This window comes from Haemorhous mexicanus, chromosome 11 (assembly GCF_027477595.1).
Source record: "Haemorhous mexicanus isolate bHaeMex1 chromosome 11, bHaeMex1.pri, whole genome shotgun sequence".
NCBI lineage: Eukaryota > Metazoa > Chordata > Aves > Passeriformes > Fringillidae > Haemorhous > Haemorhous mexicanus.
In genome coordinates this window covers 20,220,495-20,247,595 of record NC_082351.1, presented here as the reverse complement: position 1 = coordinate 20,247,595, position 27,101 = coordinate 20,220,495, and the positions used below count along the sequence as shown (strand labels likewise).

At 44.5% G+C, this 27,101-nt stretch overlaps 1 protein-coding gene across 11 annotated transcripts in view; it reads left to right on the top strand.

Moving 5' to 3' along the window:
- The window catches only part of FOXP1 (forkhead box P1), a 378,956-nt gene that overhangs the window by 238,995 nt on the left and 112,860 nt on the right, over positions 1 to 27,101 (top strand). Inside the window, exon 1 of one of the 11 annotated variants that reach the window (XM_059856814.1) lies at positions 15,806 to 15,947. The exons of 9 other annotated variants lie outside the window; for them this stretch is intronic. The gene's annotated coding sequence lies outside the window, so the exon portion shown is untranslated. Of the gene's footprint in view, positions 1 to 15,805; positions 15,948 to 18,123; positions 18,143 to 27,101 lie in introns of those variants that run through there. One more of the 11 variants, XM_059856815.1, reaches the window with a different exon arrangement.

The following is a 27,101-nucleotide window of genomic DNA, read 5'->3' as shown; positions in this document are numbered from 1 at the left end:
ACTCTTTTCTGTTAATAACACCCGTTGTTGCTCTGCATCAGAAACCGAGGTGGAGAGCCAGGATGGTTGTGTTTGATGGAGCAATGGGCCCTGCAGAATTATTAGAGGTATAGGTGTTGAGGAGTGGATGTGCTTGTCCTGTGCTCACCTCAGTACAGGGGCTGGGTGGGAGCTGTGGTTGGCCACCTCAGGCTGCAGCTCTGTCTGCCAGCAGTTCCTGGCTTTTTTGGGCTGTGCCCAGGATTTCGGAAAATAAGGATGAATTGGTGACACTCCCACTCACGCCAAGTGAAGATGGAGTGTTTCCCTTGTCTCAGATATTCCATCTCCCAAGCAGTCTTAGGGCTCAGACCAGCAAAATGTATGCAAGGGTCATTTTTGTTGTCTTTTTGGCAAAGAAATAGCAGTTTGTTCAGTGATGGATACACTGGCAAGTGTCTGAGGCTAGTTATTGCTATGAGATCCTGATCATAGCCCCCTCATAGGGGTTTCTTTTTCAGTTTTTTTTTTTTTAATCTTTTTTTCCCTTTTTGACTTCTTCCTTTGAAAGTTAAGTTTCCCTTACTTTCCTGGACTTTGTGCCCTGGGGGATAGGGAGGAGAAGACCCCTGGTCCCACCACTCTGGGTTCCAGCAGAGCCTTGCCCTACCTGGCACCGCCCACAGCAGCACTCTGGTACCCAGCAGTGGCACAAGCAGAGGACATCAGCTGTGAGGGGAAGCTTAAAAAATGCCATCAGGCTTAACTTGGAAAAAAATATCAACACAGAGGGTGTCAATTGAAAACCAGCAGGGTGGGAAAGCTGCTGTACTATAGTGGGAATGCAGCAGCCTCAAGGCCCTTTAAATGATTGGTGACACACTAGAGATATTGTTAAATTACCTTTTTTATTGGTTCTGGAGTCTTATGTCTTAAAAGACTATTCTTTGGAAGAAGTCAAGAGAATCCTTATATTTGGTTTAGATATAAATCTGAGATACAAAACCTGGATGTGGATCTGGACCTGAACTTTTTCAGTGTCTGGGGAGTATTTCAGGCTGGGATTTTGTTAAGAGACCTCTCTTTGCATGTGCTGGTCTGGAGGACTTGTGTGTAGTGTTAAACTGCAGCACAGCCAAGCTTCAGCCAGGGATGTGTTGGTATTTTGGCATGTTTCCCCACCAAACAGGGAAATCGTGAAGTGTTTCTGTCTTAAGGTTGTTTGAAGATTAAAAGGATCATTTTCTGGTTTGTTTTCAGAACCAAAAATTGAACAAGAGGATTTACAACTTGTAAATTCACTGATTATATTGAAGAGAGGACCAGAAAGGGTTTGAGTTATGGAAGTAAGCAACAAAAGAAAAAGCTTTTTGCATCTAATTCAGCTTCTAAATGTGCAGAACTACTTGTCTCTTTGTAGTTCATGAGTATTTTTTCCAGTGTGGAATTCTTCTCATCTCTGTGTTTTCATTGCCCCGTCTCTAAAATCCAGATGGTGGACAAGAGGCTTTTTAGTTTTGTTGAAGGACTTCAGGATGATTTTGAAGGGAGTGTCTGTTGCTAGTAGTTTGTAAGAGAACCTGGAGCAAATGCTTAATGAAGGATTGCTGGTGAAACACTTTAATCCAAACACTCTGGTTGAGACTTTGTCTCCAGCCTGCACCGTCCCATATTTTACATTCACTCCCAGCATGGACTTCCTTTGCTGAAGGTCCCATAGGTAAGCCACGAGAGCAAAATATAGTACAGGGCCTCATACCAACACTTGGAGTGGGAAACTTTAACTGTCCAGTTCAATTTTTCATGGCTGTAGAACAATAGCAGAGATTGTGTTGTGGGTACAGAGGTGGCCACCGGGACAGCCCCATTAGCCCTGCACAGGCAGCTCTGCCCCCTTCTTGGGCTGGGACCAAGCTGTGGCCCACAGTGGCTGTTTTTTGTGGCCCATGGCTGCTTTTCTCCTGTGCTGGAGGGAGATCATCGTGGTGACACGTTCCTGCCAAGGGGAGAGGGCTGAGCACAGCCGGTGCCCGCAGAGCCGCGTTTTGTATCTGCCTGCTGGGGAGCAGCTGCAGGCAGAGGAAACCAATAGGGATAATGGTGATGCTGAATGGGAAGAGAAGATTTTTTGAACCTGAAAAGGGCTGTTTATGTATCATAACCCCCTTTTCAGTGCTGTAAACCCTTTGAAAGCAGCCTTCTCTTGGCTCTGTGCAGCACGAAGCGTCCAGGTTGGCTCCTCGGTGACAGCAGCAGCTCAGTGTGGTTTTTGTAGCACTGTGGAGGAATGGGGAAAATTTTGAAAAAAATCTCAACTGGCCAAAAATATTCAGCATTTTTCATTTCTGTATTGATACTTGAGCAGCAGGCTGGCATCTACAGAGTGCTGAAATAGCTGTGAATTGGTAATTACGAATTACAGCAGGAGATCAGTTCAGCTTAGTGTTCCCAAAGCCTGAGAGATCAAAAGGTGCTAGTGAGAAAGGTAAAACATTGAGTGACAGTGAATGTGCCAGGCTGCCTGAAACTTAGTTGCACTCTCTAGTTTGTAGCTGAATTTTGTAAGGCAAAATATTTGAAAAAAGAGAATGTGGATAACATTTCTATTGAGTCATGGGTATTGCCAGGAAAGTAACAAGGATGTGAAGCAATTGCTGGGGTGCTTCTAGGTTTTTATATTTTTCTCAGTTTTATCCTTTAGTTTATCTAGTAGAGCAGTAATTAAAGGAAGAAAAGCAGTAAGAAGCAGCAGGAGGGCAGGATTTTTCCTGCTTGTTTTTCCTTAATTTTCTATCAAATGCAGAGCAATACAACCATTTAATTTTTAAGCTGAAAAAGTGCCCCTTTCCTTTTTTTGTACCCTTTTCTTCCCAGCTGTCATGTACAGGAAATGGCAGTGTCAAATGCTATATTTGTGTGTCACATTTCAGCCCAGTCTGGGGGGGCGGGGGGGGGGGGGTCAGTTACCCCTGGCCCACATAGACCAGGCTGGTATCTCCCAGGCTTTTAAGAGCATCAGTAGATAAGGATTGAGATTTTGAAGCAGGGGATATCAAAAGAAGCAAAGGATTTGTGAGCACGCATAGAGGCCAGGCATCACCTCCAGCTGCTCAAAAGGCCCCTGGAAGAGTGAAGCTAATCATGAGAAGAAATCATCCAATTTTAAGGTGGCAAAAACCTCCTTTGCTTTTGCCAAGCTCTTATCCAAGGAGGAGAGCAGTCTTTCCTGAAGAGCAACCTGTCTGTCTGGGATGTATCTAGTAAAAATTTGGGGTATTTTTCACTGCTTTTAAAACCCTTTCACCAATTCCCCAGATTATTGGCAAAATAAGGGTAGTGGCAGATTCCTGATAACTCTTTCCCTTCTGCATCAATTATGTGTCTTTGTGAGGCAGAGCTTTGAGTCAGCTCTCCTTCATTTTGCTCTTCTGGTCGCTCCCAGGGGAGATGGTCTCTTGGTAATAGGAGCTACCTCAGTTCAGAGAAGAATACAGTTTTGTTCCCTTCTTGAATGACACATGACTATCAGGCATCTCATGAGTTCTCTGAGTGGGCACATGAATTGAACCTTTTAGGAGTCTGGGTGATTCATGGCCCTGGTGGGTAGGAAGCAGACACTCGTTACAGGTCTGGGGGATCTTCCTGGCAGAATTAAAAGCTGCCATGGTGGCAGTGCCCTTTTACCCCTCCCAAGCTCCCCTGCAAACTTCACCAGTACTGCTCAGAAGAGGAAGCAAAGTTCACCACAGGGCGGTTTAGGGGATTTTTTTGCTTTTGTTTTTGTTGCTCGTGTGTTGTTGTGTGGGTTTTCTTACAGAGCAAGCACAAGAAATGTTTTAATTAGCCATGGTAGAATTGCTTTTGGCTTTACATGATTGTGTTTATTAAGGATCCTGGGCACATTGACATGGCTGTGATCCTTGTGTCTCAACCTGGCTGCTGAGGCAAAGTCTGTAGTGCTGCCGGTGTCTGTGGATAGGGCTGGATCCCGGTGCCAATGTCAAGTGGGGATTTTTTCCTAATATGGACAGTAGTCCACAAGCAACTGGATGAAGTCCATCAAGCTAATGTCGCCAGCAGCCAGTAGAAAGTTTGGCTGTGCTCTACTTGGACCAGCCTTGAGCTAGAGACCAGAAGGTAAAAGGGTTTTTCACACCCTCACTTGACATCTCATGGCCAGTGTTGATGTACTGAAGGCACAGCCCCAGGGATGCTGACAGGAGGTGTTGCCTGCTCACCACTTCCCTCTGCAAATAGCTCTAGAGTCGTGGCTTTTGCAAAGTGAAGCTGGTTTGTTTTGCTTTGTTTTGTTTTGTTTTCCTCCAGAGAAGGAACGGAGCAGGCACTGGCATGCCTGTCTAAACCCCTTCCTTTTCTAATTTTTTGGAGCATACTCCTCTGTTTACCTTCTGGCCCAATTCAAATGCACTGCAAGTGTTTCCACTCACAAAACTTCCACTTGTCCTAATTTTGAGAATGTGAAAGTTCTGTATATTAATTCTTATCTGATTTCTCATTGGACTGCACAGCCAGTGCTTTAAATGGGCACTGGCAGCCCTTTCTTGGTCAGCAAGAAACAAACTAAGTTTGTTTCTAAGGAAAATATGTGAAGCAAAGGGGGAAGGGGTTTGTTGGTTTGTGTTGGTTTTGGTTTTTTTTTAACATCTTGATGTTCTGTATTAGGCGTAGACTGTTTTTAAACATGAGCATGTGTTACTTTTCTTTGATGTTTTTCACGAAGAAGATTGTCTTCCACTTTTAACAAAAGGCTCATGTTCCTTTTAGGTTGTTTTATTCTGCTAATGATACTGCTTACTCAGATAAATAGGTATGTGTGTGTGTACATTTAAAATGTAACATTCCCCTTCCACACACCATGGATACATAACAGAACTGATCTTCTGTAGTGATCTCCTGTGCCAGAATTTTCATGTTTTGAAATTAAAATGGATTCTCCTTATCTTCTCATAGCCCCTTTGATCCATTGCCTGTGGGTGCATAGGGGCACTAACGACAGAGGACGGGGAAGCTCCAGCTTTGCGTGGCATCATTAGCTCCACAGCATTAGCAGCATCCCTGTGAGGAGCTGGCCGTGCTCCCGGGGTGCCAGGAGAGCAGCCTGCTTCCCTACACCTCCCCTGTGCTTGTTGCCAGCTGGGATTCTCCCCCTGGAAGGGTCCTGTGTGTTCCTGCCAGGTGTTTCTGCTTCGCTCTTCCCTTCTCCTGACCCTGTCAGTGTCTTGGCAGTGGGAATTCCCTGCAGTGATACCTGCTTTCCAGATCTTTGCCTTCCTGCAGGTAGCACATAACTCCAAGGGCTAAACTTGAAGATTAGACCTGGGTTCATCTGTGCATCAGTCTGTACCTGTGCTGAGAGTTTGTCTGGTTTTTTTTTTCCTTTAATTATAAATTCACTCCAAAGTTTTTGATTTGTATCCGGTCACAACTAAATAGCTTGAGCCTCTCTGCCAGGGCTTTGCATGCAAGTACTGTCAAAACTGTTCTCAGTGATGAGTCAGTTCCTTTTTTTTCCCTCTTTTTTCTTTTATTTTAATGACGAGTATGCAGTTAGTGTACCCATTAGAGCGTGCTGAGGGATGGCATGGAAATGAGGATACACATGTGTATGTATCAGATGCTGAGGAGCAGCATTCGTGTTATAAATATAGCTCGGCTGTGTTCCTTCTTACATTTCAATTTTATAATCCGTTCCAGAAGATTTGGACAAAAATACTGTAGTGTAAGAGAGCATTAGTTTCTGGGTTCTTCAAATAATAATTCTTAGTAGAGAAACTAGTAAATAAAGCTCTGAAGATGGGCAAGATGACATCTTCCCTAGTTCTAGGAACTGAACTTGTGGTATAGATTTATGCAAGGTAAAATAAAGGACAAGTGCAAGCAGGAGCAAAACTGTATGTTTTATTTTTTTAGTTTACTGCTAAAATGTATGAATAGTCCTTTTTTGTTTGTTTTATTGGTGTGATTATATATGATCTATCTTTACATGTATACTTTTTAGACCTGGTGGGCCCACTGTGATTAAATGTTTGCTTTGAATACGTGTCCAGGGTGTTAACTTTCCACAGTGGAAAGTTGTTAAATTCATTTTTATACAAGGGGGAGGGGGGGGAAGAAAAAGGGGGGGAGGAAGAGATTGTTAAATGTATGGAAACCCTTATTGGCTGAATTATATAACTGAATTCATTCAACATGCTCGGTGTATCTTGTTCTCCTTTCAGTATTGCCACTCTGTTCATCACCCCTTTTAGTGCTTTAGGCATATGGTGTGCAGTACATCCAGGGAAGTGTCAACAATATGGCATATGTTATACATACTGATCTTGATACACCGTAGAAAATAATGGGCCTAACTTTAAAAGGCACGGTGCTAAGAATAGAGCGTGCTGCAACATGCAGACAGTGAATCCGCCATGAATGTCATGTTTGAAGACAAAAAGAGCTGTATTTTTCATTACTTTTGTGGCTTGGTTTGTATCTTGGCGTTGCTGCAGATGAGAAAATGACGGTGAGATGAGTGCAGGCGGGATCTTCACCCGCCTGACGCTGGAATTCCAGGCTCTGTGGAGACTTGGGGGTCAGCTTGCACAGGGGTCAGTGTGGGCAGGAGGGAGCAGGGAAGGCAGGGAGCTGTGGGATGTGCTCACCAGTGCTCCAGGGCTGCCCCTGTGAACCAGAATGGGCCCAGCAGGGGCTGTGCTACCGACATCCATCCGTGGAAGGAGGGACGGGGGGATGTCCGGATGCGCTTCCAGGAGTCATTAGATGGTCGCATTAGCTCACCACTTAGCTCTGTCTCCACGCTGTAAATGAGCCTGCACAAGCAGATTGCAACGCTTACATTAAAACCACACTGGTGGAAATGAGTCTTTCCAAAGGCTCTTCCAAGGATCTGCCCATTAGGATCTGACTGCGAGATCAGGGCTCTCATCTGGGTTCACAGCAGTAAAATGAAGATGAAACGCTCTGTTTCTCATTTCTGGATCCTGGACTTACTCAGCTCCCCATTTCACAGGGAATCTTTCGTCCCAGGAGCGCTCATTTCTAAATTAGAAAGAAATTTAAACAGGGTCCTTTAGAACACTCATCCTGAAAATTGTTCCAGGGAGTTTCATCTTCAAAATAAATGATTCATACCATTGTATAGGTGCATGTATATCTGTATGTCTGCATTGCTGTTTATTGTGCTGCACTGGCCTGGCTCAGGAGCTGTAGCATCTGAAGTGCAGAGAAGCAGTGACTGGAGAAAGGAATATCTTCTTTCCAACAAAGACCAAATATTTGTCTGTTATCTCTCTGGCCGTTGTAGTGATTCTTGGTATCTGCAGAACTGAGCAGATCACCACGCGGATAAAACAGTGCAACAAAATATTTATTTTTAAGCTTTGTTGAATGCTGGATGTTTGGTGCAAGTTTATGAGGGTTAAACATTAATAGCAGATGTTGTTAATGAATAGAAGGCTTGAGCCAGCTTCTGAGACCTTTGAGTTAGTACATGAATTTTCTGGTTGATGACAATACTTTTAACAAGCCTAATTATGAAGTAGTGTTCTAATCAAGCCTTGAATAACTGAAGAATTTCCCCTCCTCTTTTGCGGTTATTTCAGTGGCACACACAGAGATCGCTTCAGTGCCTGTGCTTATTCTTAGTGATTTTTCTTTTCTTAGAACATTCATTGAGGTTTTTCCCCAAGAAGCATTCCCGCTGAACGTCGGCGCAGGAGCGCGCGCAGGCACAGAGGGTGACACGTGCACGGCGTGTCCCCTCCACCCCGGCCCCACCAGCAGCTGAACTGGTGCCAGCCTCTGAAGTTGTTGTCCCAGTTTGTCACACTTCCAGGTGAAGTACATGAAAGTGATTATAGGTAATAAATATCTCTTTTTTTTAAACTTATTGCAGAGGCAGTTTTTCCCCTGTTAATGAGGGTAATTTGACTTGGTTGAAGGATTGCAGTTCTTAAGAATTAATGCAGCAATCCAATTCAAAGATTTAAAGAGATCTAAGATTTTTCACAGGTCGTGTGCTAGTGAATGTGCTCCTATCACATAGCAGCTAATGGACTTGAACAACAGTCTGTCATTTACTGTTACCCAGTGTATAGCAGCTTTGCCCTTGATAGCGAGTATACTTTCCCAGCAGTGCAGGTTATTTAGTAGTGCCGTGTATTTGTAACACTTTTAAGAGACAGTATCCGATTTCTAACAGCCCTAATTACTGGATAAAGCAAGGTTACCTTTCTGACTTTCTTAATTATGTGTTTGGATCCTAATCTGTGTGAGCCTAAAGTGGTTTAGGCTCTAATAGCTGACTCCTTTTTTTTTTTTTTTTTTTTTTTTTTTAAAATTTATCTCTGTGCATACACATCTGTAAAATTATTTCTGTGTTGCATTTTCCCTGTATCAATGCTCAGAGGTTAATTCTGTAAATACCAAAGTGTTAGGCACTAGTCTCCTTAAGGTCCCCTTGTTTTTAGGGATGCATTATTACCTTTTAACGGTGTTTTGTGATGACTTATTTGGAAATGCTGTTGGAAATGCTCTAATTTCTTGATCCTATTATGTTCCTGGATATGAAAAATCCCATTGTAAGGTAATTAGAAGGATTCTCTTCTATTTAAATGTGTGTTCTCTAGACAGTGTCACTCTATACTCTGCACACAAGAACCTTTGTTCCTTAATTAGAAAAAGGACTAGAGCTCATTAATTGTGGGTACAAAGTGATGTCTGCTCAAATGGAGAAGCAATAATACAGTTTAAATAATGATTGATCCTGCATTTTAAGTCTAACACTATCTCGTACTGATAGTGATAAATAAGCAACATATAATGCAGGTTGCGAAGCAATGTGTGAAGATTTTTATTGAAAAATCTCTTTTTGCAAGGATAAACCTGTGTCGGGCACAATAAATAAAGGATGGATGGTACATACACTGCGTCTGCCGTTTAGGAAACTCAGCATTTGTCAACAGAGCATTGTAGCAGTAGCTGAGATACTGGAGTTCACTCCACCCCATACTTTAGAAAATGAAATAATTGTGAGAGCTGTGCAGTCAAAAGCAGTTTGGATCTTGGCCTTACAGAGCTATTATTGTGATGAAAAGAATATTTTAATTACTGCTCACAAACTGGATGAGTTAGAAATGTTTGAGTATTTTGCAGGGTGTTTTCTTTTGGACACAACTCTACTTCGTTCCCTGAATTTCACCATCTCCCTGCTGTCCCCTTGGGAGGAGAAAGATGAACTTGTGAAGTTCAACCCAAGACCCTTCACCAAAAGGCTTTGGTTTATGTGTTGGCTACAGAAACAGGCTGGGCTGAGATGTGTACTGCAGGGTGAGCTCCCAGCAATGGCCCTTCCAAAAATCAGGAGTGTGTTGTGCTGAGCTTGGCGGTCCTGCTGCCGAGGTGGGATGCCAGGATGGTGCCTGTGTTTGGAGTTTGGTTCTTGTCAGCTGAGGCTGGGCTGGGCAGAGCAAATCGTTGGGGGTGATGCCCCTGTGGCTCCCCAGCCTGCAGCTCCATCTCCTCCACAATCCCAGCAGTGCCCCTTCCTCTCCTTGCCCCACCTTGTGTCAAAGACTTAAGAAAGAGAAAGCCTGTCTAATTTTTCTAACCCTAATGAAAACATGCATTAACGAGGCAAACCTTTCCCATATGAAGAACAGGAAAGTTGGAAGATGAGGCTTGATTTCCTGCTGTATTTCACAAATCAAAATGGTTAATGCTAGACCAGAGTGTATATTTCACTTAAAGCATATTGGCACTGAAAGAACCCCAGGAAATGTGGGGTTTCTTGGTATCCTTCTCTGCTGTATTCCTCTTGGTGGGAAAGAAAAATAGTTTTTAAAAGATAAAAAACCTGTTCTTCAATTGACTATGCAAAAATCTTATTGCAGTATTTATTCCAAACCTGCACACATAATGTTCAGTGAAGGAGAAAACAGCAAAAAACAGTTGTTGATGGACTTAGGCGAGAACTGGATTAAATAAGCATTAGTCTACTGAAGCTGATTACAGGAATATGAAAATGCAGTATCTTAATGGTACATATTTTCATGTGGCAGCTCAGTTGCCTTTCATTTTGCAGCTAATATGTCTATTCTTATGAGTCATTTACTTCTTTAATTACCTTTTGCAGGCAAGGCACCATGGTATATTAATGTGAATGATTTTTACTGCCAGTTTATCATACAATGCCCCAGAAGTTGAAAGGCGTAATTGACTTGGAAGAGCAGCTCATGAAGGAAACAATATTTAGTTGACAGTTTTCCTTGTACTCTCTGTTGACGTTTATGAGTTTACACTATGCTAAAGGAGTAATAAACACAATTTTCTTTCAATAACAGGAAAGAGTCGCTTTTAAAATACATTTGTGGAAAACAGATTTGTTCATTTCTTGAACAATATAAAATAATGCGTTTTCAGTGATGAGATGTATATAAGACTGTCAATTGAATTAAACCTCGGAAGGTGCCTTTATAACCTGCCTTAGAGCATTAAAAGATATTAGGGTGCATATGAATCAAATCAGTTAGATGAATATTTAAATTATACACAGATTTGGATAAATCATATTCAGATCTGCATGTTAGATTATTTGCTGGCCTTCTCTTGCCATGGAGGGTGAAAGTTTGAAGTGGGAATGTGAGGGACAGAGGCTCTGTTTCTGTAGATGGAAGAACTCTCATCAGAAAGCTCCTGATAAACCCCGATTAGAGGATTATTGCAGAAACTTTCTATAACTTTCCTAGAGCCAGAGGCTTGAGGAAGGTTTAAAATCAGCTTTGCAATCCGTCAAAGTCCATTTTCTCCTGGAATGCTACTTTTATTGAAATGACCTTGTCAAATCGCAAATTCTTTTTCCCAGGCATCCCCAGGACCGTGTGCAGGTATGATTAATCATCCCATCCCGCTTTAATTAATTTAAAGGCGCCCATAGCCGGGGCGGGAGGAGACGCCGGCTGGCGAGGGCAGCACTTCCCCGCTCGGCTCGCAGGGAGTTAAACTTTTCACAGTTTTCCCGATTGTTTGCAGTTCAGCCCTCTGCAACATAATGAAAGTTTTCGAGCCATCTGTTGTTAAGCTGGCGGTGAGCAAGGCCAGTATATCCAAACAAAGTGCTGGCCTGCTGTAAACTGAACCTGTCAGTTTAGCATAGCTGTGCTGACCTCCCCGGGCGCGGGGCAGCGGGTACCAGGCACTGGCTGCCTGCTCAGCTTCCAGGGGAACTTCTTGGGGGGACCATGTTTACTTTTTCCACTTAGCGTTCCTCCCACAGGCTTGGACTAGTTTATACTAAATCTTTAAATTGACTCTGTTCTATTTTTTTTTTTTTCCCTATTCTGAACTTTCTCCTTTTTTCTTAATGTTTCGGGCCGTGCAGAAAAAAAATCTATTAAAACCCCACAGTGGCTGGAATTTGAGCTTTTAAGGAGGTGATGGGCGAGGGGGGGTGAACGACACAGGACAACTTCTGTGATTCTATAACTCAGTGTGTGCATGTGTGCCGGCGAGATTCTGTCTCAAAAGAACGAGGCATGTTCCCAAGTATCCCAGCTTGCTTTCCAGCTCCTATTGTTCCCTTTGTTCTGTATTATTTAAGATCAGTTACTCATTTGCTTCAGAGGATTGGGAATAGCAGGCAAGGTAGAACAGAGCAGCCAGCATCTATTGTCTTCCTGGGAGCCACAGTTTGCATCCAGAGTGGTTGGAGCAGCCTCCCTCCTGCTTCTGTTTGCTTCTGTTCAAGGGGCTGGTAGCTGCAGCGAAAAGTACTAGAGAATTTGAAACTTTTTTGAGTGTAATTGCCAAGATCAGACTGGAAATGCCCTTTATTTGTAGGATTGTGTGGCAGGGAATTGCTTTCCTTTCTCGTTCATATGAAATATGTGTTAGTTTGGCCTCATCTCCTCTGCCTCAGTGTGTTTGTGCATTTTCCAGTCTTACATCTCAGACTGCCTTCCCTTTTTCCTTCCTCCATAAATGTTATTTTAATTATTTCTTTTTGTCTGGGGTACAACACATGCTGGTATTCACTCAGCTGGTATTCACTCAATACAAGTGATTTTAACTGTTTTTTAGGATTGGCAAAACAACTTGAAGTTCCTGTGCCAGGAAAGTGACTATTTGGTATTACCTGTTTTCAGTGTTTGTTTTTTGGACTAGAACTACAGTAAATATCTTTATGCTACCGCTGCTGCCAAATTCAGTCTTTGCTTTCTACACTTGTGCTGTACCTGCTCACTGGTCTTTGGCTGGTTTCAAGTGTGTTTTACTTACCTCATGATTCTTGGAAAGCAAGCCTGATCGTCAGTGACCCCGAATGCTGCAGTTCTCAGTCAGGAGGAGTTTTGCCTGAGGAGGAGCTGCTGAATTTGTGCCGTGTGTGAAACCAAACTGTGCCTTTGCAAAAGTGCGTCGTATCTTAGCAGCGTGGTGCAAATGCACTGGAAGCTCTGGAAAAGCAGTAAAAGTCTAGAAAAGCAGTGAAAGTATTTGGCCTTTCCAGAAGACCCTTCCAAGGACTTGTGCCAGTGCCCACCAGAGGGTAGGAGTGCCCAGGGGATGAGGGGGAAGGAATGTGACAGTGGTGAGAAACACTCAATTTTAAATTAAAATGACTGCACTTACCAGGAAACCCCATCCAGCTCTAATCTGTTTGTAAGGTGACTGACACATAAAGTGCTTTTTGTTTTAAGGTAGAGGGAAATGCATTCAGGATAGAGTTTCTGGTATAAATGTCAGGTGCAACGCAGTGCATGCTCACTCAAAAAGTCAAGCAGATAACCTTGGCATTTAGGGACATTGCCTTGTATAAAACGAAATTGTATTTTGTTTTTAAAAAGGAGGACTACATTAAGAGGTCACCTATTAGCTGTGTTTTTGCTAGCTGTCTGAAACTCAGCTCTACTGTCTATTAAACTCAAACCACTATGTAAACATTCCTGTGTTGTTCCTGGTCTCTACAATGGCCAAGGGGATCAGGTTTCACCTGCCTGCACATCTTCAAGCAATTAAAGCAATTAGCTTGAAGCCATTTCACATTCAAGGTCTACTGTGACATTCAAGTCCAGAAGAAGTCTAGGGGAAAAGGAAAAAGAAGAGTATAAAAGGCTGCTGTGCAGCACATGCACACAAATAACCTATGAGGGGGTTTTGGACTTTGCAACAACTTCCAAATGCGGTCAGGAGGCTTCACAGCAGGCAGGCAAAGTTGCTGCTGAGAAAGGGAAAAGATAAAGAAAAAACACCTAATGATCCTTTAAATTATACCCAAGTTTTGCACTGGGAAGGGAGGGGGATGAGAGAGAAATAGCAACATGATTTGGAACGATATTTGTGTGAAATAATACAGCGTTGGCCTTATTTACGGATATTTCTCCTGGCATGGACATCATATTTTTCTTCTCATTTAGGTGGGGATTTATATTTGGTGTTTACATTGTAAAACTACACTCACTCTGGCTAATGTATCCCTTACAATGACATTCAGCTCAGAGTTTAGTGATTCCAGCAGTAAGTCTTGAAAGCTGCTATTTTTTAAAAGGTTGGAGCAGATTAGTGGTGACCTTAAAAGATTAAACTAGTACAGTTTAAAGATAAATAATCAGCCTTTAGCACATTAGATAGCTACATAAGCATGACAGAAGGTGACTTTCTTACAACAGTTTCAGAATCCAGGCAGCATTTTTACGTTTGAAACTTGACTAAGGCAGGGAACAGTGGTTTGCAGAAAGCAAGACATAAACTGATTGCACTACTTCAAATTGCTTAATACAGTTTTAAATCCACAGTTTTCCTGTTGGTTTTATTATTGAGAAGAGGCTAATTTTAAAAGCTATGCCTGCTGCAAAAGAAGATCTTGCTTTGCCGTCCCGGAGGGTGTTCTTAATCAGAAATAACCGCAGGCTAAATTATAATGTGGAATCCTGCTGCCCTTTAACCTAACACTGCTGCTCGTTCAGTGTTTGTTAACAAATAGCTCTAAGTACAAAATTGTTTGAGAATTACTTTTTCATTATATTTGCTGACTTCAATTAGAATAAGAAGCTTATTTGGGGAAGAAAAATTAAAAATGTATGGGTTTCTAGAGAAAGTTTCAGCAATTGTTTCCCGGCAAGTGTCGCCTTCAGAACATAACTGTGGGCTCCGTGGCACACGTAATTCAATTTAAATAAAATTACCTCCTGAACGAATATTTCTGCACTGGTGGCAGAGGCACAGCTCAGGAGCATCCCAAGTCTCAGCCCTTGTAAAGATGAGGAAGCTAAAATGGTGGCAGGGCCACGGCCCCTTTTTCACCTTGCAGGGGGATGTAATTCCTAACGAAGAGGCACCAGTTCCCCATCCCTGGAGTGCTGGGGAGGGCTGGGCTGTAGATGCGAGTGGCACAGTGTCCTATTTTTATTTCACTTTGAATAACACGTAATTGAAACGTACAGACGGCAAATTAATTGGTGAGTTGAAGGTAAGAACTGCTGAGTTAGGAGAGACAGCACCAGCCCTGTTCTTTTTTTCCCCTTAAGTTTACATGCTGGAGCGGAAACGCTGCGGTGCTCAGAAAGGAGGTGATGCCTCTGTAAAGCAGATCTTTCCAATTTTATTTTTTTTCTAGCTTAGTCTTCTGTTTCTATGATCTGCCTTTTGAACTGTTTTTGTGGCTGATCAGTTCCACCTAATATGTCTCTTGATTTCTGCTATTGTAATACTCAGACGACATGCTGTTCTCTTCATTTTTATAAGCTTTAGATGCTCCTGCCTGTCATACTCTGGCGGTTTATCTTCAGCGTCTGGATTTGCTTTCAGACTTGCATGTCTATCAAGCTGCTGTTGCTTTGAATGTGAGATCAAAAGAAGATGAATTCCAGTAAAAAATTTCCTTGTATGAAGAAAAGATTGGGGGCCTATGTAAACATCCCACTGACAGCTCCCAATGAGTTATTTTAGCAGAGCATTAGCACCCAGAATGACAGACAGTCCAAGACTACATGCTAAATAACAAATCAGTCCCTTCAGTGGCAGCAGCACGTTGCCACAACAGCAATACATTTTCTAAAGGAATCCTGTTCCTCTTTTTTATTGAATATGGCTGTTCGACTGCTCATCTCTTCACGAGCTGCCTTTGAGTGCCAGCCCCAGTTTACTTTTTCTTGACAATATCTGTGTCATGTCACCAATATGACAGCAGACAGGGCTTTGATAATTGGGTGGGGAGACGGTTAGTTAGTCATCTCCAGTTAAATAGGTAGTTTGTTTTAGGGAGGGGAAGGAGACAGCGAAGGAGGGGTGGCATCTGCCGGAATGCTGAAGTTACACTTTCGGGGATGCTGAATGCAAGTCCCTGCACCCAAGACAAGCTGTGTTTTTTGGGCGGTTGTTTATATTTCAGTTCACACAGAGAAAACAGATCTGCAGCCCGGCCAGCCTCCCGAGCCGGTTTCCAGAGCAAGTCACAGCACTGTCGAGGGTAGGAACGTCAAGCTTGGCTGGACTTCCGTGCAAATCCGAATTTGCCTAGATGCAGAAGCGAGGTGTGCTTCTGCCTGCTGTTTGGTCTATTTGGGGACATAATTAGTTCTGCCTGTTTCTGCTCACAGATAGGGGGGTTTAATAGTGTGGAGTCACTAGATTTTTGTGCCGGGTGGAGTGCTAAGCCCAACTTTGAGATTACCTGTGAGCTCCAGCTGATCTCACCACTTCGCAAGGGAAGAATTAGGGAAGGAATGCTTTGCGGTTTCTTTGTCATTTAGTAAAAGCAGAGGTTGCTACTGTGGAGGCAGAGCCCGGTGGCTGCCGCGAAGGGCAGTGCTCCAGCGTCTCCCTCCAGCCTGTGCTCCGGCTGCACGGCACTTCCTGTTTATTCAAACATCTTTTTACCATTCTTCAGCCCCCGCTTCACAGAAACAGCCAGAAACATCTCCAGCGCGAAGACGGAAATCTAAAGGCAGACAGTAAGAGCTCACTCTGTTAAACTCTTCATTTTCTCTGCGAGCGCTCAGAGGAAAGGAGCGTGCAGGCAGGGCTGAACTTTTAACGCGCTGCCTTGCGCAGGCAGCTTGGAGCACAGGAGAGGGGAATTGCTTTGGTTTGAAGCAAAAGCAGCCAGTTCAGGTTGTTTATGGCAGTGTTGAAAAGGGTGGGGTTTCTGGCATGGCTTTGGAGAACTGTGGCGAGGGCCAAGTCCTCTTTTGGGGTGCCTGTCACCTTGCGGTGCTGCCCCTCTGGCACGGGAGCAGCCATGTGCCACCGTCCCCGCTGCTCGCCGGGTGCTGCAGCTTCTCTTTGCACAATTGCCAAAAGTACCTAAACAACAAACCCCTCCAAGAAAAGGAAACATTGCTGCTGCTCTGGGCAGCAAAAGTGGCGCAAACCCACCGAATGGCTTTTTTGTTTTCCACAAATTGTTTGCATGGTGGCTCTGGCACTGCATGCGAACCAGCCTCGCTAATATTTGTACCAATTTCATGCTAATAAAAATCAGGCTGCTGAGACAAGCATGGCTATTATCTCATTCATATGACTATTGTTTAGACCTGTGGTACTACAAAAGGAAAGGGAAAGCGTGCTCATGCCGGGTAATGGTTGTTAACTTCTCACGTGAGGGATTTTCTCTGCAGTTTTTCAGTATTAATGATTGTTGTATGAATGGTCTTCAGGGGTTGTTGGAAGATAGTGTAGATCCTCTGAGTAATCCATGTCACAACATGGATGCTAGATTTTTTCCCCCTCTGTTCAAGTGACTTAAAAAAACTGCTTGATATTTCTCAGTGGTTTCTCTCCCCCCCCCCCCCGCAAAAGTCCACTGAAATAGCAGGTAACTTTTTTTTTGGCATGCATTCATGGTGTTTGTATAGTGTGAAACATAAGAGAAAATGGAAAATATGCTGCCTGCCCTGTGGAGAAAACCCATCCTCCTTGAGGCTTTTCCTGCCTCTCCAAGATCCAAATACACTTTAAAATTTTAAACTGTAAACCCCCATCTTCCTAGAAAAGAGAGCGAGAGAGAGAGAAATCAAGCTGTGTGTTCAGCCAAACCGCAAGTACAACAAACATATTTTGAAAATATATTGCTAGTCTGGCTTTTTAATGTTCAGAAGTTGTTCTACTTTGCAGAAAAAAAAATGGTGTTTGCAACTGCCTTAAGGACAATTTGTTTAACAGTAGGAGTAATTTCATGGGGAAAATGGAAAGAGTGACTGAAGTTATTTACTCAGATGTTAGTGTAGGTGTGGGGCAGAAAACTCTCTGTGGGAACAGTGGGCTGCTTTTCTTGGTATCTTAGTCTATTTGATGACCATCAAATTTCCCAGCTCACTGGTTTTGTTTTTTCTGGATGGCATGTTTGATTATTTATCAGAAGGGAAAGGGAGTAGCTGAAGCAAATAAACATGTGACCAAGCTGTGTTTTGTTTTCCACTCAGAAGGCCATGCCCTTTAACAGATATACAGAAAATAATAAACGTATTGTTTTATGATAAAAGGAAATTATGTGTATAATTTTCTTTAGCAAGGCCATTAACCCCTTGTGTTCAGTGATCTCCGCCTTCTGGCAGCTTGTTGGGCTTGCAGCTGGGAATTAAAGGCACTTAAACCCCCTTTTGCCTGGAACATTTCCATGGATTACTGCTCCAGCCCTTTGGATTTGCTGGATTTATTGCGTAGTCATACAGCCCTGGTCATCTCCCCGGTCCTACTTGGGGTGTGACCGACTAAGGGAGAGATGCTTTGAATTTTCAGAAGGGTGCTGATTTCCAAAGAAAACCTTGGCGGGAGATGCTGGGATCTTCCAGCCTCCAGTGCTGGTGTCTGTGCAGCGTGAGGGGTTGCAGCTGTGTTTGGTCCGTTGCAGACGGTGTCAATTTATGGGATTCTCTTTTAAATGCCAGGTGTCTAGCATGTAGCATGTAGTATTTCCTTTACAATACCAGCTTTGGACAATGTTCATTATCTTCCCTGAAAAAAAAAGAACAACAAAAAACCAACACCCTATAAACTAAATCACTGTCAGGAAGTAAAATACAGGTTTGCTTCATCTCCGGGAAGCATGTTGCATGCTTTAGCTGCTTTTATGGGATTAAAAGAAACAAGTTAAGACTGTCATGCACATGAAAGGAAACCGAGATGTGGTTTGCTTCACATTGTGCAGGTAGGTATAAATTTAATAGACTGACTTGCTTTCAAAATCTCTCTTTGTCTCCCTGAGTTGCATGTCAGTTCCAGCGCGTTGATGAGCTCCGCGGTCCGTAATAGCGCCTGACTGCCGCTGCCCCGCAGGTGCCGGATCGGCAGGAGGGTCCTCCTCCTCCTCAGGGATGTAGGTTTCCTCTGAGGAACAGCTTCACATCGAGAAAGGGAAAATTTGCCTGACATCTTGAAGTTGTGTTCAAGTCTGTGCGCTGTTGGTGGGTCTGGAGGTGGATGCTTCACCTTCTGGGTCCAAGGGGTCAGCGCTCCCTGGAGAGCCCAAGTGGATGGCAGGGGCTGGAGCTGGGGGTTTGGGTTTGAGGGAGGAAAAAATGGCAGTCAAAATAGCCAGGAGAGGAAGGGCTGGCAAAATAAGGACCTGAAACTTAAATGTGATGTAAAGAAGAAAGAGGAAATGAGCAGCCTGGGGCCAGGTGAAATGGCTGCCCCCCCGCCCAGAAGCTCTCTGAGGGTTGAGGTGGCTCGGGGGGGGGCTGAGGAATGGGCTTTGGGATCAGAGGTGCAGGACTGAGATACCTGGAAAGACCAAGGGGCAGGAGCAGTTGCAGCCTGTTGGACAGGGGAGTCTCCAGCCCTGGCTGAAATCCTTGGGCAGAAGCCCATGAAGGACCTGTCCATGGGAGAAAATGTGCTCCCAGCCTTCAGCAATTTAAGGTTGATTCGTGCCCTGAAGCATGAACATTTGTACCTTGATTTCTATTTTTATCTTTCCAAAGGTATCTGTAAATGCTCTCATGACTATCTCTGCAAGTGTCTAATCCTTTCTTTGCATCCTCCCCATGCTCTTGGCCCTGGTGATATCTTGTGACAGTAAGTTCCAGAGAGTAATTATGAGTTGTATATTAAGAAAGGAAAAAAAATCCTTTTATCTGACGTTTTGTTTTGGGATTTTTTTTTTGGTGACTGTTGCTCCTGACTTCATTCAATGTCCCCTTTCTCTTGCATTATGAGAAATGGCAAAATCACCAGATGTACCCTCTCAGGCCAAGTCACAACTTGTATACTTGTTATCATCTTCCCTCTTACTCATCTCTCACTAAACTAAACACTCCCACCCTTATCAATCTTGCCTCATATCTGCTAAGCCCTCTAATCATTTTTGTCGCCTCCATCTCAACCTTGCCTATTTTTGCTTTACCAGAATCTGTTAAAATTAAGCTTTTTACAAGCAGTTCTAAATTAGGTTGTGCCGTAGAAGTGCAGAGATGTGATTTGCAGCTTTAGTTTTCCATGTTTTGGGCTGTCCCAATGTTTTGCTTCCTTCATTCACCCAGCAGCAGCGAGTGTCTGATGGAGCGTGGTGAGATGTCCACAGTCAGGAGCTGTATTTCATGGGCCTCTGAGTACAAGTTTGTCATGCAGTGTTTTGGAAAACAAGCTTAAAATATGTTCCCTGTTTTGTTGACCACACAGGGAAGCGCGCAAGCAGCTGTATGCAATATACTATTTATGTTGTAGCAACAAAAAGGCCCTCTTCCTTCTCCCCCCCCACCTTATCCCTCTTCTCTTCTCTGTTAAAAAATATGAGAACTTCCCGAGCTTTTGACATCCAAGAAAAACGCGGCTCAGCAGTGAATGCTCCTCCAAATATTCAAAGGTCTGGTTCACTTTTGCATAAACACAGTAGTTCAGAATCTGATCTCGAGCCTACAGAAATGAGCTGGAAATCCCATAAGATTTTTTTTTTCATCACTTAGGAACAGTTCAGTTCTGGTTCAGTTTGAACAGGGAGCCAAGATTTGTATCCTTTCTCATTTTACCAGGATGTGTTGGCCCATCCCTCCTTTCTTGCTGGTACAGACCGCTACATGCTGTGAGTCTTGGCATGCCAAAATAAAGAGAACCATATTTAATGTTTGGGAACTTTTTGCCAGATACTTTTTAAGTGGCTTTGATGAGTCCTGACTGTGACTCTTTAAAAGAAGGGACAGAAGGTGTTTTTGCCGTGTAACCGCCTGAGGATTTAATTTATGCCTCAAAAAAGGGATTTTTGTAGCCATTTTCCCTGTTGTAGCTTCTTCAGGGTTTGCAGGTTCCTGGTGTTGGCTGAGGCTGATCTCTCAACCTACTGTCCCTTGCTGCCTGCCTCCTTCATCCCTGTAGTGTCTCCAAGCATTAAAGAAAATACATCACCCACCTTTTCCCTGAAATTGTTGGAGTTTGTGGATAAATTACAAAATGGAAATTGGGTTTTTTTGGAGGCAAACTCTGTTTTCCCCTGTGTGGTGCTGGGTCCTCACAGGGAGGGACCTTGCCAGCCATGGGATGGGCTGTGGGATGGCAGGGCAGGGGCATGGAGTCCACTCGTCCTCCCACTGGCAGGAGTAACCTCAGTGCCCACGAGGATGAACTGCAGCAGAGCTGGGACACAGGCAGCTCCACCCTGTGGGTTTGGAAGAAAGGCTTTCTGTTTCCAGTGCCTTTTTCTGGAGGGAATCTCCTTAACTGGTAGCCAGAATCTATTCCAGAGGAAAGAAACTAAGCCTGCTGGAAGAAAAATAGAGACTCATCTTCTTTCCTTATGACTGAACTATTCTAGGAGATGCTTCAGCATGAGGCGCATTGCCAGCTCCATTGCTCCAAGTGTGCCCCTGTCACATCAGGGACAGGATGTGAGCCAGGGTTTGTACAAGTGGACCTCAGGTCCCTTCTCTTTTTCCAGCATAGGAATCACCCATTAGTCACTTGTCCAGACCAGTCTGCTGTGATCTTCATGGCCAGCTGACTGTTTTATTGAGTGAAGGATTGCTGTTGAAGCTCCCCTCTCTGACAAGCTGGCTGGTAGCCCTTGGGTGGAATCAGCCTTGCAGATTGGCTGCAGCCAAGTGAGGCACTGGGTACAACCAGCAACATCTCCCCAGGCTCAGGGCATCCCTCTGCTGCCCCAGTGGAGCTGGGACAGGGTGGGTGAAAAAGAGTTATTTAATGATACAAAGAAGTAGAGGATGAGATGGGGATGGGGATTGTTTGAATCCAGTATGGTTGAGAAGGCTGGACAGCAGGAATGCTTTGCCAGGTTAAGTTGCATCTTAGTTGTGTCTCATAGCAGGGCCCCATGTGCTGCCTGTAGGTATCCTCAAAGTTCCCTTCTGCACTGCCAAGAGCAGTGTTGGGGCTCTTGGCTGTGTCATTCTGTGTGTGCCACAGGGTCAGAGTGGTGGCAATGGGGAAGGGAGCACGTAGCAGCTCATTTCCCAGTTCTGGAGGAAGATGGAAGAGCTGGGCATGAATGTCAGAGGGAATAAGTGCTGCAAGAACATCTGCTTTTCTTTTTTGCATCTTCTACATTTTATTCCTCCTCTTCATTTTGGTTCCTTTCCTATTCTCTAGTTGGTTCATCTCACCTCCCCCTGTTCTGTTCCTCCCAGAGGAACAGCACTACCCACTGCTGTCGCTTTGCACTATTTTTTATTTTTTTCCCTTTGCATACTGCTCCTCTCCTCGCTGGTTTCCACACGTTGTGCGGCTCCTGAGCCTGCCGGAGGAGAACTGCAGCAGGGCTCCCCTCCAATGTGTCTGCCTCCTACCACCGCTCCTCTACATCTGCTGCTCCAGGAGAAAAGAGTGTCGCAGGAGAGGAGGTAGAGGAGGCAGGAGTGGGAGAGACATGAAGCATCTCTGAAGCTTGGGTGCATCCGGGCTTCCGAGCTTGAGAGCTGCATCTTGCCGCTCTGCTGGGAGCAGCTGTGGAGTGGAACAGGGTGTGAGGACAGATGGGAGCTGAGAAAGAAGAGAGATTGCTGGCTGTCTAAATTCCCCCTCGTCCCACCCGGGAGAAACAAAGGTACTTGCCTTGTGAGGCTGAAGGGAAGCAAGAAGCCCTTTTGGGAGGTGGGCCATGCTCGGCTGGGAGAGGCGCCTGGAGCTGCTGTCGGGGGGATTCCTCAGGGCCTGAAGGTGACATGAAATGTGGGGAGAAATAGGTGATGGGGGAGCTGCATGCCTGCTGCTGCAAAGCTGTGCTTTGCCCAAACCTCAGTGAGGCAGTTGAGGAGTAGTGGTAGCTTGCAGGGTGTGGCTATCAAAGGTCAACACACAGGATCTGGGACTAGTGTAGTGTGATGTTTACTCCAAGGGCAGATTTTGCCCTTAAAGTTTCTCCCCTCTCTTCTTTCTCTGCCAGCTTGTTTTGTTCTATTTTGCTGTTTCATGACCATAACTGAAATTGTGGAAAGAATATGATGTTGGCTGGCAACTAACTGTCCACATTTATTGCCTGGACACTTCCCATGGCCGCAAGACCACCTCAGATTTCAGGGAGCTCTTCCTTTTTCCTTTCTCAAGTTGTTTTCCTGATAAGCAGCTTTGTCCACCTGGAAAGGCCCAGAATCCTTAGGAATCTGTAAAAACACATGGGATTTTGATTTGTGCTCTCCTTGCAACTTCTGGGTGCATGTTTATCCAGATATTTTGGAGGCAGCCCATTCATTACTGACCAGCTGCCCTGGGAACTGGCAGTTGAACAGGACACCCCTTTCTTTTGCATCCTCATAGCTGCTGCCTATCTCCCCACCCTCCAGTGTACATTCCTTTCCATACATCCTGAACTTCCCTGGATTGATCTTTCCATGCCTGATAAACCTCAGGTTCAGAAACAAGCTTCCCCTGGCATTAGAGCCAGGCCTATTATAGCTGTAGGTCATCATATTTCATTAATAACTGATTGATATTAATAATGGTTGGAGCAGATGGGAAGGGAGGAGCTGGAGCACTTTTTCTTCAGTAGGAATAGGATGATGGAAAAAAGTTGGAGAGTTGCTGCCTTGTACTGGCTGTAGTGGTGGAACAAGTTAGCAAGAGGCTCCATGCGACTGGATCCTGTTACTGTTTTCCTTATGTACTGACACAGTAAGCAAGTATATGGCATTTAAGCAGCATTTCTATTTTTAAAGTTCAACCCTCTTTTTCCAGTGTATTTCCCTTCCCCAGCCCCCTTCCCGAATCAGGAGTTTCTGGCCACATGAAGTGAGAGGCAGGGCTGCGCTTTTACCCTTCGTCAGAGCTTGCCCAAAGAGGATGGTGAAACTGAAAGGTCAAGGTGCTTGCATGGAAATGTTGAATTACAAAAGTATCTGGGGTGATAACAGTGCCCAGTGCTCTGGGCAAACAACAGCTGGACAAACAAGTCACGTTCTGTCTGTCTTGCAATAAAATTGTCTTGGTCATCTCAAATGTGTACTTTTTTTTCCCCTCCTGGTGCTCAAGTGGTTGGGAAATAATAAATGGTTGCCACTTCCCTAAGCACAGGGAGAGGGCTTTTCAGTGGGGCTTCCCACTTATGCTGTGAATGAAACAGGCTTGATTCATCTCACAGTTAATGTACTGTTAACAGTTTTCCTGGGTTAGGTGTCACCCAGTGTTGACTCTCAAATACCATTCCAAGTTTGTGCAATGTCTCTCAAGCTCTGTATTTCAGTTGCCTTTTTACTGGTCTCTCTTTTACACCAGAAAATCTCTTTATGTCTGGGTGATTTCCTAATGGATAAGAAAACACCTTGGGAGTTCATTTACTGTATCTTGCATTTAGACATAGGATGACTTGGTTGGTTGGTAGGCAGCCTTTTCCTAATGTTGTTCTTCCAAATCCATGTTTAAAGTGACCAAAATCCATGGAAGATTCATTTTCAGGGGGATTCTTTCCTTTCTCTTTTTTTTCCCAGTAAGTGGGAGGATTTCCCATTTGTGTTTTGGTGCAGAGAGGAGGATGGTTACTGCTGCTCTGTGATTCACTGCTGGAGGCTGGGATTGGTGTCTGGGTCTCTAGGTGTCCCAAGAAGCTCTGTCCAGCCTTGCAGGCTCTTTGAGCAGTGCAGATAATGTGGCTGCTGGTAAATACAGAGCCAGGTTGAAGCACCTCTGTGGTCTCAGGGGCTCTTGGCATCTCCACCTTAAAGGAACATGCTGTTGTCTGGATGTACAAACACAAGCTGGTTTTTCACGGACCCTGGCAATTGTTCACTTGCAAGCACGTGGTGGAGACTTAAGATGTAACTATGGCAGTGGGGAGGAATGTGTGAAAAGAGCTTGGAGATGTCAGAGCACCTGCTTGTGAGGAGAGGGCCACGTTAGCAGAGCTGTTGGCTAGCAGTAAACAGTCGTGGCACCCTTGTTTCAGGACTTGGCAGCAGCAGGAGTTGAACCGAATCCAGCTTTACTCTCTACTGCCTGTTCAGTAAGTTGAGGACAAGGCAGATGATTAAGGAAATGTGGGGAAACTGCTACAGAAGCTTTTGGAAAGATAAGAGACTTTGGTCTCCATGTCTGACAGTCTGGCACTTCTCACTAGCATTGAATTCACATGCAAATCAAAGGCAACATCTACTCCCACAGGAAGCTTTATTAATGTACAGGCCTGCTTGCGAATCTCCGTGCTGATGAAGGTTGTGGGACTGACTTCACTCAAATTAATTTCCCTGTCTATCCTCGCCTGAGCACTGTGCAGCACCGGCAGCCTCAGCAGGGCTCCCACGCCGGCATCCAGGGATGAGCTCCGTGCAGGAGCAGCACTGCCTGGAACCAGGGAAGGGGGCAGAGGTGTGATGCTTCTTGGCTTGGGTTGTATGAGTATCCACAGGGCCTGAACTGACATCAGCAAAGTAATTCCATGAAAGTAAACCCCAAACAGGCTTGAAGTATTTTGTGAGTGAGAGGAAGGAGGGTCAGTGTATCCCAAGCCAGCCGTCTTTCTTGTACATGTCCTGTCATGTGTGAGGAGTATGGATGAGGCGTGGAAGTGGCAAGGACAGGACTGAGGTAGGAGGAAGGAAAGGCTGAGTAGGGAGAAGTAGAAAGGCAGAGGGATGTGGGATTGCTGGGTTCACTGTACCACCAAGGACTTGGTAGCTCCTTGATGCAGATGCTCAGTAAGAAGCATATCTGAGCTATACGCAACCTTCCACATCTTAAACCCGAGCTCATCTAATACTCCGCTTTTATTGCTGTCTGTTATTTGTAAGTGAAAAAGTGAAATATTGAGAGGAGAAATGGGAAATGCCATTTCAACGTGCAATCCCTGGAATGTCAGCATGTTTCCATCTCACTTGCATCTACCTTGTTTTTTGCCTTTGATGTTCCTGTTCATCCTGGCTGCTTGTATCCCTGATGCTCCCTCTAGCCCACTTTTATTCTTTCTAATCCTTTCCTTCCTGCCCTGCTCCACCCTCTGTGCTGGTCCTTCCCTCTTACCAACTCTGGTCCCACCAGGTTTGCACCAGCACAGGTGACACCTAGGCATGGAATGGGGTGGTGTAGATGTCACCTTGAATGGAGACTCTCAGAGTGGTGGGTGTGAGGGATGTGGGTGCTGTGCAGCTGGACTGGAGCAGGGACAGAGCTCTGCCTTTCCTCCAGCAGAGCTCTGCCAGTACCAGCCTGTTCCTACAGCCAGGTGGGGCAGTCACTAGTGTGGGGTCAGTCGTGGTAAGGGTTTATGGTGGCAGTGGCCACCCTGCCAAACTGCATGGAGCTTCATGGCCAGCTTGAGTAGAGAGCAGGCATTTCTTGCATGGCTACTTGTTCTGGGAATCTTCAAAAATTTCTGGCAGCCAGTTTAATTGTGCAACCTCTCAGCTGCCAGAACGGATAGAATATGATCATATCACATGAAATGCATGCAGGGTCTGCTATAGCAACTGTATTTCAAAGAGACAACACATATGGTGACTGGTTCTTTTTGGAATAATATCTATAAGTTGATGATGTTTTATTCAAAAAGGCTGTAGCTTGAAAGGTTAGGGATGTTCTGATTGTTTAGTATATGATTAAAGAAAGGCTTCTGTGTTTTTTTTGGCCTATTGAATCTAATTACTGGGAACTCAAATGATCATTTGATTGCACATTTACCTGGAATTATTCTTCTGCAGAGCCAGTCTTAATAATATATAATAATATGTTGCGCTTGTACTGTATAGAGCTTCTTGTCTGAGCAACTCAGAGTGCTTTACAAGTATTCATTAATTAAATAAGCCATACAACACTCCTGTTAAATAAGTGAGTATTTGTTGCCTATCCTCCTAAGTCTTGTAGGTTTTATTTCTGCTGCCTCTGCCCAACCTTGAAGATGCTTTAACAGCTAAATAAGTTAATTCAATAAAAATAAGGTATTTTTTAACGGTTCTTAGTGCTTTCTGCATAAAGCTTTCTTTTGTTGCATTGAATTCTTTGGTAGGCTGTAGGGTTTCATGGTTCTTGATGGTGCACCAAGAGGGGGTGGTGGCTGTGTGTCTGTGAGCCCAGATCCATGCCCAGCAGCTCCCTGCACTCATTTCAGGGACATGGACCAATTCAAAGATGTTATGGGTACACTAAGCTCCGACCAGCTTGAAATGCAAAATCTAATTTTACCTGCACTGTGCCAAGCTCTGCTGGAAATCGCATCCACCCCTAGAGAGTTTTTCTGATCCAGTGGAGACTTGTTATTAAATTGGAAAGGAGGGCTTGCTGCCAAAGCAAGGTCTCTCCTGCCCACTTGTCCTGGTCAGCAGTGGTAGTTCTTCCGTCCACTGAGCTGACCAATGTCCCTCCAAAAGTAAAAAGATGGGTCTAGGCAATTAACAAGGTATTACTGGGATGGGGGAGTTGGGTTCGAGTTTGCTGACCTTGATATCAGACCTTTCCCAGCAGTTCTGCGCTGAGATTAAACACTGCAACTTGAAGGAGCAAGTGAAACCTCAAGCATATCTGACTTAATTAAATAGGTATTAATTAAATCACTCAGAGAACATACACAGTAGGAGTGGGGAAGGCTTTTACCCTCCTTCCATGTAGGCATCTTGCAAAGGGACTATTTTTCTTGTTTTACATTAATGAAGTCTTCAGCCTTCCCACTTTTCCACCTACACATGTACTGAACGTCTCCAAGGAGACCAAGGAGGCCCGGGTCCGGTGCTGGTGAATCCTCC